Source organism: Littorina saxatilis, linkage group LG4 (assembly GCF_037325665.1).
Source record: "Littorina saxatilis isolate snail1 linkage group LG4, US_GU_Lsax_2.0, whole genome shotgun sequence".
Classification (NCBI taxonomy): Eukaryota; Metazoa; Mollusca; class Gastropoda; order Littorinimorpha; family Littorinidae; genus Littorina; species Littorina saxatilis.
Genome location: NC_090248.1, coordinates 10,759,639 through 10,780,644, shown reverse-complemented (window position 1 = coordinate 10,780,644; position 21,006 = coordinate 10,759,639). Strand labels below are relative to the sequence as shown.

The 21,006-nt window shown below is 39.5% G+C and overlaps 1 long non-coding RNA gene across 1 annotated transcript in view; it reads right to left on the bottom strand.

Annotated features, from left to right (window-relative positions):
- LOC138963939 (uncharacterized) overlaps positions 1-19,083 on the bottom strand; it is a 19,145-nt gene extending 62 nt beyond the window's left edge. Inside the window, exons 1-5 of the long non-coding RNA XR_011454966.1 lie at positions 18,928-19,083; positions 17,238-17,473; positions 14,710-14,960; positions 5,881-5,988; positions 1-161 (exon numbers count right to left, since the gene is read on the bottom strand). The exon at positions 1-161 is cut by the window's left edge and continues 62 nt beyond it. This is a non-coding gene — a long non-coding RNA (uncharacterized lncRNA). The remainder of the gene's footprint in view (positions 162-5,880; positions 5,989-14,709; positions 14,961-17,237; positions 17,474-18,927) is intronic.
- Positions 19,084-21,006: the final 1,923 nt, after the last annotated feature.

Sequence of the window (21,006 nt, the reverse complement as noted above, 5' to 3'; positions counted from 1 at the left end):
TCATAATATCAGTATGATGTCATCAACATGCATTAGCAGGTGAGTTCGCTGCAACTTGTAGATACCAACAAATGGCAGCCATCCTTGCCCTGTCCGCCTGAATGCTGTCGAGTTGTCCTGCATGGGAAAAGGTTGTCCCCCTAACGTTTGCCTAGGCCGAGCTGGGAAGAAATGAAAGAGAAACGTTAGTTTAGTTTTGTTGCTAACCAGGCGCTCTCTAAATAACACGTACACAATAGAAATGTTTTACCATGCGTGTAGATTTGAGCACGACCTTTTTTTTGTTCCTGCGCCGCAGTAGAACTACTGACAGAGTTTTGGTCACATCATAGGGGTGTGTCTAAAACACGCGGGGACACGCGGGGACACACGGGGACCGTGAATTAGCACGCCGGGACGTTATATGATAACATTCTGACTATCCTTTATGTATTTCTATAAAAAAAATTATTAACTTATTTATTTATTAAATTTTCTTTTTTTTCTTTTTTTCAGAATGTTATAAAATAACGTCCCCCCGTGCTATTTCACCGTCCCCGCGTGTCCCCGCGTGCAGTTAAACTGTCCCCGCGTGTCCCCGCGTGTTTTAGTTACAGGGGGTGTCTACAACACGCGGGGACACGCGGGGACACGCGGGGACACACGGGGACACACGGGGACGGTGAATTAGCACGCCGGGACGTTATATAATAACATTCTGACTATCTATATATATATACGACTTGTGTCTGTGTGTCTGTGTGTGTGTCTGTGTGTGAGTTCGCGATGCACGGCCAAAGTTCTCGATGGATCTGCTTCAAATTTGGTGGGCATATTCAGGTAGACCCGGGACAGGACACAACCTGGTCGATATTTCAACACGTGCTCTCAGCGCGCAGCGCTGAACCGATTTTGGTTCCACCTCAGCTACCCGGGCCCCCATACCGACACACCAAAGCCGCTACACCACATCACAACGCCAAAGTTCTCGGTGGATCTTTTTCAAATTTGGACACCGTATTCAGCTACACCCCGGACACAATATCATCGATGAGATATTTCAACACGTGCTCTCAGCGCGCAGCGCTGAACCGATTTTGGTTTTTGTGTTCATTTCACCGTTATAAGTAACTCTTCCTTATCTTCTCCAGGTTTTCAGCGTTTACCTCCCTTCCTTCGTATGGTGCACTATAGTATGAGTGGGGCATCTTCGGATATTCCCGGCGTTCTGTTACTATTTTTAGAAGGTCACCGCAGTGTCCAGAACGTAAATTGGACCCGTAAATTATCCTCACTGTAAAAGTGCAAAGGTCGAATCAATTTATAGCCACGCGAAAAATACACTGTCATCTATCTCTCTATATATACGGCTTCTCTGTGTTTGTGTGTGTGTGTGTGTGTGTGTGTGTGTGTGTGTGTGTGTGTGTGTGTGTGTGTGTGTGTGTGTGTGTGTGTGTGTCTCTCTATGTGCTGAGCAACACCTGGGGATTGTTCAGTTCTGTTTGTGATGTGGTCTGGCGGCTTTTGTGTATTTGTAACAAAAAGGTCCACTTTGGCACTACTTTCTCCTCACTGGCTCAATTCAATGCTTCACTCTTTAGTGAAATCAGTGTCGACCCAAATGATGTGGCCCAAAACCCCATATCTCGTGATCCCTCATGGACAATGAAAGAAATGAATATTGACACAGAATATTGCACAGCTACAAAGGATGACCAGTTATTACTCAGGATACAAGCCCTTGAGCACATTGATACTGTATACAAAGGCCATGTTCATGTTTACACAGACGGGTCAGTGTTGGATGACAAGAAGGCTGGCGCAGCTTTTGTAATCCCCAGCGATGACATGACTGGGAAATTTAAACTGTGCAACAGAAACTCGATCTTCTCAACTGAGCTATCCTTGCCATCTGCATGTCGCTTGTTCATCTCAATCTCAAGAACACTCCTCCTCAAAAGATAGCTATATTCTCTGACTCCAAAGCAGCCATTGAAGCATTAAGATCTAACAAAAGATCAAAAAGACATGATCTTGTCATTGCCATAAAGGAGCTGGCAAATAAAATTATAAAAAAAGGAAGCGAGATTAACCTGGTCTGGTGTCCAGCACACGTGAACGTGCCTGGCAACGAGAAAGCGGACAAAGCCGCTAAAGAAGCTGCCCAAGGCATAGGCGCCTCCGAGGTAGACCTGCCATTGTCTGCTTCTGAGATCAGTAGCCTTACAGACTCTCTTCTCTGGAGAGAATGGAGGAACAAATATATGCACAAGGCTATAAGCTCCGGCTGGCTCATTCGGGAAGCCCCAACAAAACAGATGATCTAACACCTATAATGCATGCCCACGTGTAATAAAAAGGATTAACCGCCTAAGGGCAGAAGCTGGGAATTACCAATTTCTAGAGCTTAAATGCACCTGTCAATCCGACCTCACCATTGCTCATTTGACTTTGGAGTGTGATTTGAACTCATGCCACTTTCAACCCCTGACTCAGTTTATAAACTCAAATAGAAATATTCTGCCAAATACCTCAAAGGAAAAATTAAGCTATCTTTTAAGTTTTAATAAAGACCTTGGGTGGCAAGGTCCCAAACTTATCGCTGGACTTATGCACACGCACCCACTTGGTCCCTGGATATGAAGAGACATTGCTGCGGCTGACGCCATTGCCTCTCATACAGCTACTATATATTTTTATCAGAACTTTTAAAAATACCATTTTATATCCAAGTATCTCTTAACACCATTTTTAATTAGATGAGCGAGAGTGTGCGGGGGGCGGGAGGGTGGTGAACCACTGTACATAAAGGGAAAGTTTGTGTGCGTGCCTGTGTGTGTTCTTAATCTAAGACAAATGTCGCCAATGTTTTTACAGAGTGACGTTAAATAAACGATTTTATCATCATCATGTATTTGTATGTACTGGCCTTCCTTTGAGAAGCCATAACAGTTCAAAAGGGCTTAGAGATAAGCTCTAAATTGCTCAATCCTGTTTGAGTGGAGTTCGCCTCCAAAGGTGATTAACACGGTTACATTCGTCGACAAGGATGAGACTCGATATGGTCAGGAATGGCATTATGGCCACTGGATCATTTTCGTGCTGTTCCCATTCCACGAATCTGGGAGGGACCTAAGCTTGGCGGGTCCATTGTTCGGACCCGGCGAAGCCGGCGTACGGCTCTAAGTACTTCTTTCCGGTGAAGCGGGTATTCATTCTAGTCCTTTATGTATTTCTAAAAAATAAAAAATAAAAAATTTATTAACTTATTTATTTATTAAAAAAAAAATTCTTTTTTTCAGAATGTTATAAAATAACGTCCCCCCGTGCTATTTCACCGTCCCCGCGTGTCCCCGCGTGCAGTTAAACTGTCCCCGCGTGTCCCCGCGTGTCCCCGCGTGTCCCCGCGTGTCCCCGCGTGTTTTAGACACCCCCTGTGACTAAAACACGCGGGGACACGCGGGGACACACGGGGACGGTGAATTAGCACGCCGGGACATTATATAATAACATTCTGACTAACCTTTATGTATTTCTAAAAAATAAAAAATAAAATATTTATTAACTTATTTATGTATTAAATTTTTGTTTCTTCTTTTTTTCAGAATGTTATAGTCCCCCCGTGCTATTTCACCGTCCCCGCGTGTCCCCGCGTGCCGTTAAACTGTCCCCGCGTGTCCCCGCGTGTTCTAGACAGTGACTAAAACACGCGGGGACAGTTTAACTGCACGCGGGGACGGTGAAATAGCACGGGGGGGACGTTATTTTATAACATTCTGAAAAAAAGAAAGAAAAAAAATTAATAAATAAATAAGTTAATATATATATATATTTTTTTTTTAGAAATACATAAAGGATAGTCAGAATGTTATCATTTAACGTCCCGGCGTGCTAATTCACCGTCCCCGTGTGTCCCCGTGTGTCCCTGCGTGTCCCCGCGTGTTTTAGACACCCCCTGTGATTAAAACACGCGGGGACACGCGGGGACAGTTTAACTGCACGCGGGGACACGCGGGGACGGTGAAATAGCACGGGGGGACGTTATTTTATAACATTCTGAAAAAAAGAAGAAAAAAAATTTAATAAATAAATAAGTTAATAAATATTTTATTTTTATTTTTTTAGAAATACATAAATGATGGTCAGAATGTTATTATATAACATCCCGGCGTGCTAATTTACCGTCCCCGTGTGTCCCCGTATGTCCCCGCGTGTCCCCGCGTGTGTTAGACAGTGACTAAAACACGCGGGGACACGCGGGGACAGTTTAACTGCACGCGGGGACGGTGAAATAGCACGGGGGGACGTTATTTTATAACATTCTGAAAAAAAGAAAGAAAAAAAATTAATAAATAAATAAGTTAATAAATACATATATTTTTTTTTAGAAATACATAAAGGATAGTCAGAATGTTATTATATAACGTCCCGGCGTGCTAATTCACCGTCCCTGTGTGTCCCCGTGTGTCCCCGCGTGTCCCCGCGTGTTTTAGACACTCTTTGTGACTAAAACACGCGGGGACACGCGGGGACAGTTTAACTGCACGCTGGGACACGCGGGGACGGTGAAATAGCACGGGGGGACGTTATTTTAAAACATTCTGAATAAAAGAAAAAAAAATTTTAATAGATAAATAATTTAATAATTTTTTTTTTTTATTTTTTTTTTTTTAGAAATACATAAAGGATAGTCAGAATGTTATTATATAACGTCCCGGCGTGCTAATTCACCGTCCCTGTGTGTCCCCGTGAGTCCCCGCGTGTCCCCGCGTGTCCCCGCGTGTCCCCGCGTGTTTTAGACACACCGCATCAGGGTCATTAATCAAGCTAACCTTATACATGTAATATCAGTCCGAAATCAGTCCGGAAGCTAGTTAGAACCACCAGCTTATTTTTTTCTCTTAACTCTAACCTTGAAAGCAGAATGTAGCCTTCGCATTCCATAAAATATTAAAAAGCCCGGAAGCGGCAATATGTGTTGTAAAGATGTGCACGTGTACGTGTAGATTTTGAAGGCACGAGTCATATTGCTGCTTCCGGGCTTTTTAATATTTGATGGAATGCGAAGGCTACATTCTGAAACGTTCGCTGAATTATTTTCACCTCTGTCTATCAAATGTATTCAGCATATAAACAACCTCACTCTGCTCAGGACTGAAACAGCCAGGTTATCGGTGTTGTAGTTGTTGTACTTGTTTTCTGTTATTTTGTCATAAATTATATTCTGGTTTTTTTCTTCTTTTTTTCTTCTTTTTTTTAAATTTTGCCGTGCATATCATTGTGGGGCTTTTAATCCATAAACATGTATCCCTCACTACATACAACTTTACAGCAAAAATATGACATGATTTGTAATCAATCATTTGGATAATAAAATGTCCTAAATTATGTGGGGTTTTTTGTAGTTTTTTTTCATTCTTTTTTTTCTTCAAAATGTCCTAATATACAGTTCTTTTTCTAATACAATATTCAAATCATCTCTCTCACAATATTTATATATACTTATACACATTTTGGCAATCAAAATTGTATGATTAATTATTTTGTGTTTGTACAGTTCTTTTTTAAAGGAACAAATGGATCTGTTACAGGAGAAGGAAGCCAAGGTACCATCTTCAAACGTTCCTCAGATGTCACTCTACCAGGCAACGAACGGTGTGACCATTAGGCCAAACAAAATTTTGTTCCGCCGACTCTAAACAAAAATTTTCATTTCTCAAAAAAACCAAAAAAAAACTGTTGGCACATTTTGCGAACCATATCGAGACTAAGGTACGTAACCTCCTTTAAAATCGACTAAATATATTTTTTTTTAAGCCGACCCTATCTTGTTTGGTCACGTTACCTTAAAAGCTATAACAACATTATTTCTGTTTGGCCTCAGCTGCAAACAATACACACCTCACAGCACAAGTCTCCCGCGTTGGGACATGGCGCTTGTACCTGGAAGTAACTATCGGAACACTTCGGCTGCTCGCAATTGTAATCGGCCAGGTCAAATGGACATACCTGCAATTCAAATCGTGGAAAGTACTGTTAATTCTAGTCATAACGAATGCCCCAGTCAGATAGCACATTTTCCCCCTAAGCATGGCAAGGCAAGGCAATATTTATTTCCAAAACAACTAGGGTTACATGAATTTGAAAGAAAATTTACAATAAAAACTACACACAAAAATGTAATAATGGGACACAACACTTCGTAATTTATAACCAATAATAAATCAAACTGGATTAAAACTGAATAATAATAATCACAATTGTGTTAAGGCCACAAAAAAAAGTTGTATGTTTCTGGTCACCCGACCCTACCTAGTTTTTTCCCGCCGACCCTAGACTTATTTTTTATTGCATTTGTAAAAGCAAAAACTAAAATAAAACGTCAAAACAAAAGTAACAGACGGCAGACGACACAAGGGGGATAACCCCTCATCCCTTGTTCTAGGGCCATGAGCCCTAGTATTACGGTGGCGTTGGCTCACATGTATGTATGTATGTATATTGGATTGAAACTAAGATACAACAGGAAAGCTTATTAGTTGGAACTTTTTATAGACCGCCTTCTGCAAATGTTGGTTATTGGGACCTGATAGATCAATCAGTTAATGCAGCCGGTATGACTGGTATGAAGTATATTGTTTGTGGTGATTTTAATTCCGATGTTCTTAATAGTACGTGTTTCAATTTGCAAGATATTATGATAAAAAATGGTTTGTTCCAGTTAGTAAAACAACCTACACGAATTACAGAAACAACGTCAACGTGCATAGATTTGATTTTGACACCAAGCCCTGATATTGTTGAAGAAATTCAGGTTTTACCGCCAATCTGCAGTGACCATTCGGTCCCGCTTGCAATTGTTAAAGGAAATAGTATAGGCAAAGCAAGTTATAAACGGTTGATTTATAATTATTCCAAATTGGACGTTGTCAGTTTAAAGGAAAAATTATGTAATGTGGATTGGACGAGTATGGTCTCACTCAGTTCGATTGACGAAGCAGCAGAGGCATTTTCGGATACCCTAATGGATATGGTTACACAGTGTATGCCAGTTAAAGAAATAACTGTGAGAGAAGCGGGTACACCCTGGATGACTGACGGTATTAAACGACTGATTGATAAAAAGAAAAAGATACACACATTAGCAAAACTATTGAATTCTGTTTGGATCTGGGATTTTTTCCGAAGAATTCGCAATAAATTAACTGATGTTATTCGATTGAGGAAAGCAGAATATTTAAAAGAATTGGATAATCGTGTTAGTTCACAAGACTGTTTTGGCAATAAAGATTGGTGGAAATTAGTAAAGTCCTTTATGTCACGCAAAGGTATGTCTTCAAATGAATTTCCTCCCATCGAAAACAATGGCCGTGTTTATTATTCCAATGTAGAAAAAGCAACAGTATTCAATGAATGTTTTGTAAAACAATCGGTATTGGATGATGATGATGATGATGAAGTTCCTGAAGTTAGAGAACAGAATACCACCATTGATTTTTTGATTATTGATGCTGCACACGTGCTTACTATGTTGAAGAATCTTGATGTACGCAAAGCCTCTGGTCCTGATTCTGTTTCAAATAGAGTTCTGGCTGCGTGTGCAGATATTATTGCGATGCCACTCACTGCATTATTCAACAGATCTCTCGAAGAAGCCACAGTTCCCGCAATATGGAAGATAGCTAATGTAATTCCGATATATAAGAAAGGTGAAAAGGAATTATGTTCAAATTACCGACCAATATCCAACTTCTTAGCTGTGTAGGTAAAGTTATGGAAAGGTGTGTACAATGTCACGTGTTTGCTTATTTGAAGGAGCATAACCTGTTAACACCAGTTCAGTCCGGTTTTATTCCATGTGATTCAACTGTATACCAACTCATTTGTTTGTATAATGATATATGCAAAGCTTTTGATGATAAGATAACATCACAGGCGATTTTCTTTGACGTGTCAAAAGCTTTCGACAGAGTTTGGCACAAGGGTTTGATGAAAAAGTTATACGCTATTGGCATAAGGGGACAGTTGTATTTTTGGTTTGATAATTATTTGAGGGAAAGAAAACAATGTGTTGTGGTAAAAGGTTGTAAGTCACAGTTTTTGCCGGTTTCTGCGGGTGTTCCCCAAGGGTCAGTATTAGGACCTCTCCTCTTTTTGGTTTATATAAACGACATTGTTGATAATATTGAATCAGTGATTAAACTATTTGCAGATGATACCAGCATGTATTTAAGCCTCGATGACCCTTTCCGTAGAACTGAAATACTCAATTCTGATTTAGGTAAGATTGCAAACTGGGCCATTAAATGGAAAGTGAAATTTAATCAGTCGAAAACAGAGTTAATATCCTTTTCCGGTCAAAGATGCATACAGAAATTTCCCCTTGTTTTTGGCGATGTAGCCCTCATAGAAAAAGAAAGTCATAAACATTTAGGTGTTATTTTTTAAGATAATTGTAAATGGGCCTTACACATACAGTCTATTGTGGCAACTTGTCGAGTACTTGTGGCTTGTTTAAAATCTTATAAATATAGGCTCAGTCGAAGATCCCTAGAAGCAATGTATAAATCTTTTATTTTACCTCATTTTGATTATTGTGATGTTGTGTGGGATAATTGTACAAAGAAGCTTTCAGATGAGCTGGAGAAGCTGCAACTCGAATCCATTCGAATTATTGTTGGTGCTGTTAAAGGCACTTCACACGAAAAATTGTATACAGAATCTGGCTTTATACCACTTACAGAGCGAAGACGCCGTCACAAATTAATGTTATATTATAAAATGGTCCACGGCAATGTACCAAATTACCTCAACGTTTTATTGCCACCTCTTGTTTCTGACCTAAATCCCTACCACCACAGACACCCACTAGAGCGTAAGACTCCCCAGTGTAAATCAGATTTGTACAAGTCATCTTTTATTCCTTCTGCAACTAGTCTCTGGAATAAGTTGCCTGAAAATATACAACAATGTGATTCTGTTGGTCTGTTCAAGCGACATTTCACAGCTTTTGATATTTCAATTCCACCATATTACTATTCCCCAAATCGCAAAACTGAAGTTTTGCATTGCAGGTTAAGACTTGGAATGAGTGATTTACAATATGATATGTTTAATCGCCACCTAGTAAACAACCCGGAATGTTCTTGTGGTTATTTTGCTGAAACTGTTCATCACTATTTGCTATCATGTCCCCTGTTTAATGATGCAAGAACCGCAACAATCGGTACATTAGCTCCAGAATTTGTTAATATTGACACACTCCTGACAGGTGATTCAAACATTTCCATATTTGAAAATAGTGCTATTTTTGTTGCTGTCCAAAGCTATATTGAGAAATCAAACCGCTTTGGGACACCTTAGTTCGATGTTGGTGTGGGTTTTTCTAAATATATTACTTGGGGCCCATCTTTTTTTTTGATATTTTGTTGTGTCTTTCGTTCTCGTTTTGTAATTGTTTTCGTTTTCGGTATTGACACAGATTGTGTTCGATAATTCAAACTAAGTTTTCCTTGCTGTTTTTCTCCCTTTTTTTTCCTTTTTTTTCCTTTTTTTATATATATATATATATATATTTTTTTTTTGTCTCATCTCTTTTTTCAAAAAATGTGTCGCATTGATCATAATCCGCCATGAAATTTCAGGAATGTTTATGTGAGCACTTACCATAAGTTTTAAACTTGTTGTGCTCCTTCTTAATGATGTTGTGTCCGAACCACCCCCCGTGTATACTACATTGGGTGTGCACGTTAAAGATCCCACGATTGACAAAAGGGTCTTTCCTGGCAAAATTGCTTAGGCACAGTTAATAATTGTCTACCATACCCGTGTGACTTGGAATAAGGCCGTGAAAGGTAAATATGCGCCGACATGGCTGCAATCTGCTGGCCGTATAAAATTTCATCTCACACGGCATCGCTGCAGAGCGCCTAGAACTGTACCCACGGAATATGCGCGATATAAGCCTCATTGATTGATTGATTGATATTATCATGTGTCTGTTTACGAATAAAATACTGTTTAAAGGGTATGTATAGCTGAAAGCTTATGGGTGTCGGCAGGCGTTTGCGCATGCGCTTATGTCGTCATCAGTTTGTGTACACAGAAAGTTGTGACATCCGTCACCCTATGGGAGGGGTGAAGGCAACATTGTTGTTCATCTGTAGAAAGTTGTGAAATCCGTCACCCTATGGGAGGGGTGGAGGCAAAATTGGTCATCACTGAGTTTGTGTAACACAGGAAGTTGTGAATTACAAAATTGTTCAACAAAAACATCAGAGATCGAATTGTGCAGGGTCAACCGCAACAAACTCAAACCGAGCCATGCATACTTACCTGTATTTGAGTGACTTATATACCAACATTTTTATTTCTTATTTTCAGCACAGGTGTAGGAAAAATCATGAACCAAAATGTTATTTATTTTCTAATCTAACATTTTTTTTTACAAATGTGACCATGTTTTTTTAAACAAACAGTGACATTAAACATTGTTATGTTAAACAAGAAGAGCAAACGCTCGATCGAGTCACTTTCGCAGTTCTGAATATTATATGAGGCATCAGATGGACAGGAAGAAATTGCTATTCACAACACAATGCATACCTGAAGAATGAGATTGCATGGATCGAGCAACAAAATATTTACCTTGGCATTAAAAATACTCTCATTAATCTCACATAAACAAACCCCATCAATAACTTAATTCACATAAACTAGCATCATTAATTTTTTTTCGAAGCAATCATATTAACAGTAGACACACTAACATTTGTTACTCTTAGAGCTGTGTCACTTTTATAGTTTACGAGAAAAGCCCAACGTTAAGTTGTGTGTTGACGAACAGGAAAGGCTAGTTATCTCCCCTGTGTTTCCGATAACGTTTGTAAAAAGCTACAGATGTAAATAATTTGATGTAAAGAATAATCCTATAAAGTTTGAATCAAATCCGATGAATAGTTTCAGAGATATGATATTTCAATTTTTTTCCTTCAAGACATACCTGTGACCTTGAAAAAGGTCAAAGGTCACCAAAGCAGACGTCAAAGTGTAGAGGTCACTGGGAGTCACGTTCACATAAAATTTGAGCCCGGTCACTTTTATAGTTTCCGAGAAAAGCCCAACGTTAAGTTGTGTGTTGCCGAACAGAAAAGGCTAGTTATCTCCCTTGTTTTTCTGATAACGTTCGTAAAAGGCTACAGATGTAAATACTTTGATGTAAAGAATAATCCTACAAAGTTTCAATCACATCCGATGAACTTTGTCAAAGATATAAAATGTCTAATTTTTCCTTTGACGCTGACCTGTGACCTTGAAAAAGGTCAAAGGTCAACGAAACCATCGTTAAAGTGTAGAGGTCATTGGAGGTCACGACTAAACAAAATATGAGCCCGATCGCTTTGATAGTTTCCGAGAAAAGTCCAACGTTAAGGTGGTGTCTACGGACGGCCGGCCGGACAGACTAACACTGACCGATTACATAGAGTCACTTTTTCTCAAGTGACTCAAAAAAAGAAAAAAGAAAAAAAGCTTTTGCGCACAAATCAGAAAATACATTGTACATTTTACTAAACCGTGAGTTTCTGTGGCAAAGCCCGACCGAGGAAATTGCACTGGTTTTATTTTTAGATCAGTGGGAAATGTTCAAGAACAGACGCTTGCATTACGCGGACTACTACTTTTGGAGTGCCGCGGTGGTGAAGCCACAGAAATCGGTCATTGGCCGTGGCGCCGAGCAGTGCGCGCGGGGACCGGGACGATATTGTGCGGATCTTTTCTTTTGTTGGGAATTCCGGAACCGTCTCGGTGCAGCGCATTGATCTAAACTGAATAGTGGATTATTTTTAGATCAGTGCATGCTACAGGAGTACGGGAGACAACTACAACTGAGCAAAGCCCACGACCAGCTGAGTGTCTCGCGACTGGGGTGGGCTGTGATTGACCGTTGACCTCACCCCGGCATTGAAACAACAGAAGTGGACGGAGGGGGTTATGACAAAGCAACTCTCCCGCTGAGAGGGACAGTTAGACACCGACACTTGGTACCTTTTTGTATCAGTGAACGACCGCGGGCAGCCTCTACTGGAAGCGCTCTGGAGATAATGATAGGGTTTACTCTGTCGAGTCTTCATATCGAACCATTATTCTTGCGTGCTCCGCCGCTGGTGTTATGCAATATGTCTAGGTTTCACAAGAATTCCTTGTTTTGGTCACCGACACACTGAACATTTCTGTACGCGAAGAACTGTCACCATTGCATTTATTTTGCTCTTTTTCTCATTTTGTTCATGTTGTTTGAACACCGTGTTAACTATTTACAGGAACTTCGTAACTTGTTACTAAAACTAAAAGTTCCGCAGCAGAATCGTCACTGCATATGACATTTTGTTATTTCTTGCAATGTTTTTAATTGTTACTCGTTCTTCTCACTCTCTTCGTGTTGTTTTTACACTTTGCAAATAGTTGTGTTTGTGTGTGCTGTAAGTTCCTCACGAAACACATTTTCCGCCACTCTGCATTTGACATAATTTTAAAAATGTCGGGTCTTCTTTGTTTGAATTCTTCGCACTCTGTTCATATACATGTTACTCTGTATGTCTTCTTTGCAATAAAATGGGTATATCTTTTACTCAAAGTTTCTCAACAGGGAGATCTTGCAGTGCATGTAACATTTCGTACTTTCGTACAGTATTCTTTGTTAGCTCATTTGTGGTCTTTTGCTCAAAGTTCTTCAACAGGGAGATCCAGCCCCATTGCATTTGACAATTTTCAATCTTTATTCGTCTGTTTATTTTTTGTTCGACTAATAACTTCATTGTTCTTCATTGCAAAACGTTGGATGATCTTTTACTGCCTGCAGTGATGACCATATCACCAAGAAAATTACATGGTAATTTGCATCAAGATTGCAGTATATTTCAGCCGGCCAATGATTGGCAGTGCACTGCATCAGATCTGCTCTCATTGCTTTACTTATCATTGCAAGGCTCAGAACAATTCATGGGAGCAGTGAGCTGTTTTATGCTATGACATAACTGAACCCAAGTGACCTGGATACCATTTTATTTTAAGGAACATCGCTTTGATGGTTTTATGTTATGTGCAGATTGCTCATTGTCATAATACATTAGTTGGGTGGCTGCTTCATCCGAGTCACCTTGTGTTACATGTTACTGTGATTATGTGTGGATTGGTGCTTCCTCCTTTTTAGTCACTTTTCTTCCACTGATGATACCGTGATTGAAGTTGCATTGCTGCTCCCACCTTTGATTCCCGTTTCAGTCGTTCATTTTTCTGTATATGAGTGGATTGGGGTAATTCAAATGACATAGTATACATTAATCAACATTAGACAATCAATGCCTTCAATACAGCAATTGCAGGCAGGATCAGGACATTTCCCATGGATGAATGCGTTCATATCATTGATTAAATTTGCGCATATTGCGAAGGGGTTATTTTTTCAGTCATTTGAATTTAACAAATATTTTGATAGCTGTTGTGCATGAACTTTAGTTCGTCCACGACCATTCTACAAAGTTTCGAGTCTATAGGTAAAATGGTCGGACATTTACCTTTTCTCCAAAACTGAGGTGTTATCAAATTACACCTCCGAAATTGTCAATGGCGCGGAAGCTTTCCTGAATAGGCATGACCTTGAACCCAGCTCTAACTGCTTTCTTCAGGTCACCAATGATCTAGGGGATGAGGCGTGTGTTTGTGCATACTCTAAAAATACGACTATGGCTGCACCATTGGAACCCCTTTCATGACCGTGCCTAAACATGGTAAAATACGGTATAAAGGAGTTAGTTTGATTTTACGTTGGAACGTTCTTTTATGCGGAGTTCCATTCTACGTTTTCAAAGTCCCACACACAACTAATCCCCCCTCCTCCTCCCCCCCCCCCCCCCCCCATGTTCTACAACATGTTTTGGCCCTGTTGATCTCTGATCAACCCTTTTTTTCTTGTGTCTCATTTGTTTTGTAATTTGTTGTCTTTCTCTTTGTATAGTAAGTCCAGTCTCTTTGCGTCACTGTATAGTTATTTTCTACCCTGACCACAAAAAAATTTAAAAAAATTAAAATAAAAAAATCCCTACCTACCTACCCTATTTTTTGTAGCCATGTTACCAGAAACATACCACTTTTTTTTTTGGCCTAACAGGACGATTTTTTATTTTTATTTTGTTTTGCTTTGTTTTCAATAAAAAAAAAGTTACAACAATATTCAGAAGCAATCATAGGAGAGTGAGACACCACGATTTTCAGAAACCATCAATATGATAATATTATTACATTTGAGCTACATGTATCTGACTCTGCAGGTGTATCTGAAACAGATAGATTGCTATCCTTCCAACGACACGAATAAAAACAACAAAAAGTTAGGTTTATGGAGCGTTTAATCTTAGACATAACGAAACACTTCGATCTGTCAACCTTTAGACGAGCACAATGCACAACAACCAAATAAAGTTGACCGGATAAACGCTTTACTTCGGCTTTTGTTTTTAGGAGATATCATTATTAGTATTTGTCTGTTGTGTATTATTTCGCTCAACTATAAGATCGGTAGATAGATCAAAGTTTCGATGTACGTTTACTGGAGAAACAAACAATGGGGACCATGGTTATACAAATAAGTTAACCACAACAAGATGGGTTCAGAGGAAACGGGTTCCAGACACCGTAAATATCAACATATTTTGCTGTCTATATTTTACTTACCCTGCGGCAACACACTTGGCCCTCACCAGTACTGCAGGCGAAACCGGAATCTACCGTCACTCCTGAACCCGTACATTTATCTGCGGATTCGCAAGTTACGCCTTCGTCACTGGTTGGACACTCGTCCATGCCGGTATCGGCAAGGCAACACTTCTCATGCCGTCCGCACAATCCCGGAACGACGTCACCTTCGTCGCAGTCTGTTCTGCACATCTGTTCTGACTCTTCGTAAGCTGTGCTCATCCTGCAGGCTAAAAACATGATTAACGTCAATTTCTGAGATTATGTCGGTTGCCTGCTTCGTTTTTGGCCTCTGTATATATTTGGTTGATTGGTTCTTTGGCTCGTCTGTTCGTAATTCCTTTGTTTTTCTGTATTGTTTTGTGTGCATCAAATAAACTAATAAGAAGCTATGCGTGTTTGAGATTATTTTTCATTTCGGTATACCAACCACGCAGTACCGGGAGAGAATACGAATGTTGAGAGAGAGGCAAACGGAAAGACAGCGAGAAAAAGATAGAAAGACAAACAGACAGACACAGAGAGACACACAAAGATAGAGAAAGACACACACAAATACTCCAAAACAAACACGGAATGAGAAAAACACAGAGAGACAGAGACAGACACACGAGCACGTGACAGGGGGGTGGGGGGGTGGAGAGAGATGTAAAGGCAAAGATAAAAGGAGAGGACACATTTTTTATGTGGTTGAAGTTTCTTTTTTTTTCAGCAACTTCCTTGTCTGAGACACTTCCAAAATATTCTACGACAAAAACCAAGCATACACAGGCAAACAAAAGTAACTAGAAACCAGACTGGAAAACTAATAACAATGATGTTGCCAAATGTATTACCCTATAAAGAGATAAAAGAGAAAGGATTTTACCTTCTCAAAGGACAGGACATAGGTTAGACTGGAAAAGGGCTTAAGATAAGACATACTTAAGTTTTCCGGACAAGAACAGATTCTGTAGAATACAAACATATGCTTTTCTTTTCAAAAAATGATGTCGCCCAGGACAATATCCGCTGTTAATAATGGTTGAATGCGGAAGTGGGAAACTACATACCTATTTAAATGAAGCATCTTATAATTCGAATATTGCAAATAGCGACATAATCGAATACATCACTTTCTGGTGACAATGTAAGAACAAGAATTATTAGTTACGGAGATAACTATCCATCTGCCTTTCTCTTGTTGGATAACGGATTTAAGAGGAGTGGCGAGGTAGGGGGTCAGTGCTCAACGACAACAAGACCCAAAACAAGTCGCGTAAGCCGAAATACAACATTTAGTCAAGTAGCTGTCGAACTCACAGAATGAAACTGAACGCAATGCAATGCAGCAAGACCTCGTAGCATCGTCAGTCCACAGCTCATGGCAAAGGCAGTGAAATTGACAAGAAGAGCGGGGTAGTAGTTGCGCTGAGAAGGATAGCACGCTTTTCTGTACCTCTTTTCGTTTTAACTTTCTGAGCGTGTTTTCAATCCAAACATATCATATCTATATGTTTTTGGAATCAGAAACCGACAAGGAATAAGATGAAAGGGTTTTTAAATTGATTTCGAAAATGTAATTTTGATCATAATTTTTATATTTTTAATTTTCAGAGCTTGTTTTTAATCCAAATATAACATATTTATATGTTTTTGGAATCAGAAAATAATGGAGAATAAAAAGAACGTAAATTTGGATCGTTTTATAAAAAATGTGGTTTTTTTACAATTTTCAGATTTTTAATGACCAAAGTCATTCATTAATTTTTAAGCCACCAAGCTGAAATGCAATACCGAAGTCCGGGCTTCGTCAGAAATTACTTGACCAAAATTTCAACCAATTTGGTTGAAAAATGAGAGCGTGACAGTGCCGCCTCAACTTTCACGAAAAGCCGGATATGACGTCATCAAAGACATTTATCAAAAAAAAATGAAAAACACGTCTGAGGATATCGTACCCAGAAACTCTCATGTCAAATTTCATAAAGATCGGTCCAGTAGTTTAGTCTGAATCGCTCTACACACACACAGACAGACAGACAGACAGACAGACAGACAGACACACATACACCACGACCCTCGTCTCGATTCCCCCCTCTATGTTAAAACATTTAGTCAAAACTTGACTAAATGTAATGAACATAACAAAAGTACCGAAGGGACAAGACTAAACAACGAATAATGGCCAAAATGTCTAAAAAGCACACACACACACACACACACACACACACACACACACACACACACATACACACACGCACACACATACACACACACATACACACTCAAAAAACAAAAACTCTCTCTCATACACACACACACACTAACACACACACACACACATACCGCGGCCCACACACACACAAACACAAACACACACACACACACACACACACGCACACACACACACACTTACAAACACACACTCACACTCACACTCACTCACACTCACACTCACTCACAAACACACACTCACATCCACACCCACACACACACAAGTAACCAGAACAAAAATAATAACTCACCAGGAGTACACCTTCCGAGCTTCAGGATCCACTGCAGCTTTAGACACAAATGCCTGTTTGGGTTTTCAAGACAGAATCTCACGAATAGTTGTTCCGTTTTCTTGCAAAGCCACTTTTGTATCCCGTTATGGGTCCCATGTTCTTCGTACCAAAGACCATCGATGATCACAACCAGGTTGAGTATTGTGAAACAGACGACGATGGTGTATTGAAGTAAAGCCATATCGGGTTGAGTCCTTTTGACCGAGAAGACGTGGAGTACAGGGTGAGTTTGTTGTGCAAAATGCATGATCATACCGCAAGAAAAATAAGAATAAGAAGAAAGAAGATGAAAACTATCAATAACAAGTCGCGTAAGGCGAAATTACTACATTTAGTCAAGCTGTGGGGCTCACAGAATGAAACTGAACACTGTATTTTTTCACAATGACCGTAGTCCGCCGCTTGTGCAATACGGAGTGAAACTGATGAGCCTGTTCAGCGCGGTAGTGGTTTCGCTGTGCTGCATAGCACGCTTTTCTGTACCTCTCTTCGTTTGAACTTTCTGAGCGTGTTTTTAATCCAAACATATCATATCTATATGTTTTTGGAATCAGGAACCGACAAGGAATAAGATGAAATTGTTTTTAAATCGATTTCGGAAATTTAATTTTGATCATAATTTTTATTTTCACAGCTTGTTTTTAATCCAAATATAACATATTTATATGTTTTTGGAATCAGGAAATGATGTAGAATAAGATGAACGTAAATTGGGATCGTTTTATATAAAAAAAAATTATTACAATTTTCAGATTTGTAATGACCAAAGTCATAAATTAATTTTTAAGCCACCAAGCTGAAATGCACTACCGAAGTCCGGCCTTCGTCGAAGGTTGCTTTACAAAAATGTAAATCAATTTGATTGAAAAATGAGGGTGTGACAGTGCCACCTCAACTTTTACAAAAAGCCGGATTTGACGTCATCAAAGGTATTTATTGGAGAAAAAAAAAACGTCCGGGGATATCATTCCCAGGAACTCTCATGTCAAATTTCATAAAGATTGGTCCAGTAGTTTGGTCTGAATCGCTCTACACACACACACACACACACGCACAGACAGACACATACACACACACACACACACACACACACACACACACACACACACACACACACACACATACACCACGACCCTCGTCTCGATTCCCCCTCTATGTTAAAACATTTAGTCAAAACTTGACTAAATGTAACAACATAAACATAAACATAAACATAAACAGCATAAACAACAACAAGAGTAAGAAAAAGGAATAAAAAGTGTGTGTGTGTGTGTGTGTGTGTGTGTGTGTGTGTGTGTGTGTGTGTGTGTGTGTGTGTGTGTGTGTGTGTTTTTTCAACAAATGTTCAATTAATAGTTGGTTTGTGTTTTTCATACTGCTAGTTACCACACAACCAATCACAAAGCCTTCAGTACAAACCTCCGCTGGCTTGTTGTTTTCACTTGGTGGTAATGTAAATTTCATGACTATGACAAACAGAAATCCTGCCAACAAAACGTTTTGATTTGTCAATAATAAACGTTCCAATAAACGACCATTCTTGTTTTATGTCAAACAGAATTAAAACATTATTTAAATCAAACATCCAGCAACACACGTACACACATGCACACACGCTAATACCTCACATCTAATGTATTGTGCTTACCTGTAACAGTTTCACAATGTCTCAATGCAAGACGGATGCTGAGTGTGGCAATCGATTCGGTCCGACAGTGCGTTTTATACTATCTCCTATTTCGGGATTGGTTTAATATCCGGGCCGCGAATTAGCGATTCCTAAACGCCCCACTGAACGACTGACGTCAAAGCCGCTTCGGCCTTTTCCGGAGGAACACCGCGTGCCACTTCGATCGCGTTGCACTTGCCGCAGTCATTCGGCGATGCCCTCTGAACCGATGATTAAGATACATTTGTAAACACGATGCCGATTTCTTTTTACATTTAGTCAAGTTTTGACTAAATGTTTTAACGTAGAGGGGGGAATCGAGACGAGGGTTGTGGTGTATGTGTGTGTGTGTGTGTGTGTGTGTGTGTGTGTGTGTGTGTGTGTGTGTGTGTGTGTGTGTCTGTGTGTGTGTGTGTAGAGCGATTCAGACCAAACTACTGGACCGATCTTTATGAAATTTGACATGAGAGTTCCTGGGAATGATATCCCCGGACGTTTTTTTCTTTTTTTCGATAAATACCTTTGATGACGTCATATCCGGCTTTTTGTAAAAGTTGAGGCGGCCCTATCACACCCTCATTTTTCAATCAAATTGATTGAAATTTTGGTCCAGCAATCTTCGACAAAGGCCGGACTTCGGTATTGCATTTCAGCTTGGTGGCTTAAAAATTAATTAATGACTTTGGTCATTAAAAATCTGAAAATTGTAAAAAAAAAAATAAAAAAATTTAAAACAACCCAAATTTACGTTTATTTTATTCTTCATAATTTTCTGATTCCAAAAACATATAAATATGTTATATTTAGATTAAAAACAAGCTCTGAAAATTAAAAATATAAAAATTATTATTAAAATAAAATTTCCGAAATCGATTTAAAAACAATTTCATCTTACTCCTTGTGGGTTCCTGATTCCATAAAAAAAAAAATAGATGTGATATGTTTGGATTAAAAACATGCTCAGAAAGTTAAAAAGAATAGAGATAAAGAAAAGCGTGCTATTTTTCTCACTGACGATGCTACGAGTATACGCTCTTGCTGTAAAAATGCAGTGAGTTCAGTTTCATTCTCTTTGTTCGACAGCTTGACTAAATGTTGTAATTTCGCCTTACGCGACTTGTTTTTCTTTACGACTATGAAAATATAATTTATGTTATGGGATAAGCATGGCTTTACATATGCTGATTTATGGTTAAGCTGGAGCTTTCTTTTGAATTAATATCAATTGAGTGTTTATGGTCGTCCATGTTTGTCTGGGTTTTTGTTGGGGGGTGGGGGGTATGAATGCTCGTGTGTGTGTGTGTGGGTGTGTGTGGGTGTGTGTGTGTGGGTGTGTGGGTGTGTGTATGAAGGCGACTAGGGACAGGGAGTTGTTGTTTTTAGTATTAGAGTGACTGCATGCCTTTATACTATGTGTGTACTGACTGTGGTGGGTCAGTATTAGAGTGACTGTAGGCATACTGTGTGTGTACTGACGTTGGTGGGTCAGTATTAGATTGACTGCAGGCCTCTATACTGTGTGTGTACTGACTTTGGTGGGTCAGTATTAGAGTGACTGCAGGCCTTTATACTGTGTGTGTACTGACTTTGGTGGGTCAGTATTAGAGTGACTGCAGGCCTTTATACTGTGTGTGTACTGACTGTGGTGGGTCAGCATTAGAGTGACTGCAGGCCTTTATACTGTGTGTGTACTGACTTTGGTGGGTTAGTTTTAGATTGACTGCGGGCCTTTATAATTTGCATGAGAGCGAAAAGCATCATAGACAATCAGCTGTTTATGTATGGTTCTTTATTTATTGACTTTCTCTCTTCTTTCTTATTGTCGGCTTTGTCTTCTTAACGTTATGTGGTGCTTTCTTGTCTGTATATGTAGGTTTATTTACTTACCTTACTTGCCTACAGTCCTGTTATATCGTATATTGAATATTAGGTGTTCGTTCATCTTCAGTTGTTTTTAATTGTTTTAAGCGGGTTTACTTTTTATTGTAAAGTACTAAGGCGCATGTGTGTGTGTGTGCGTGTGTGTGTGTGTGTGTGTGTGTGTGTGTGTGTGTGTGT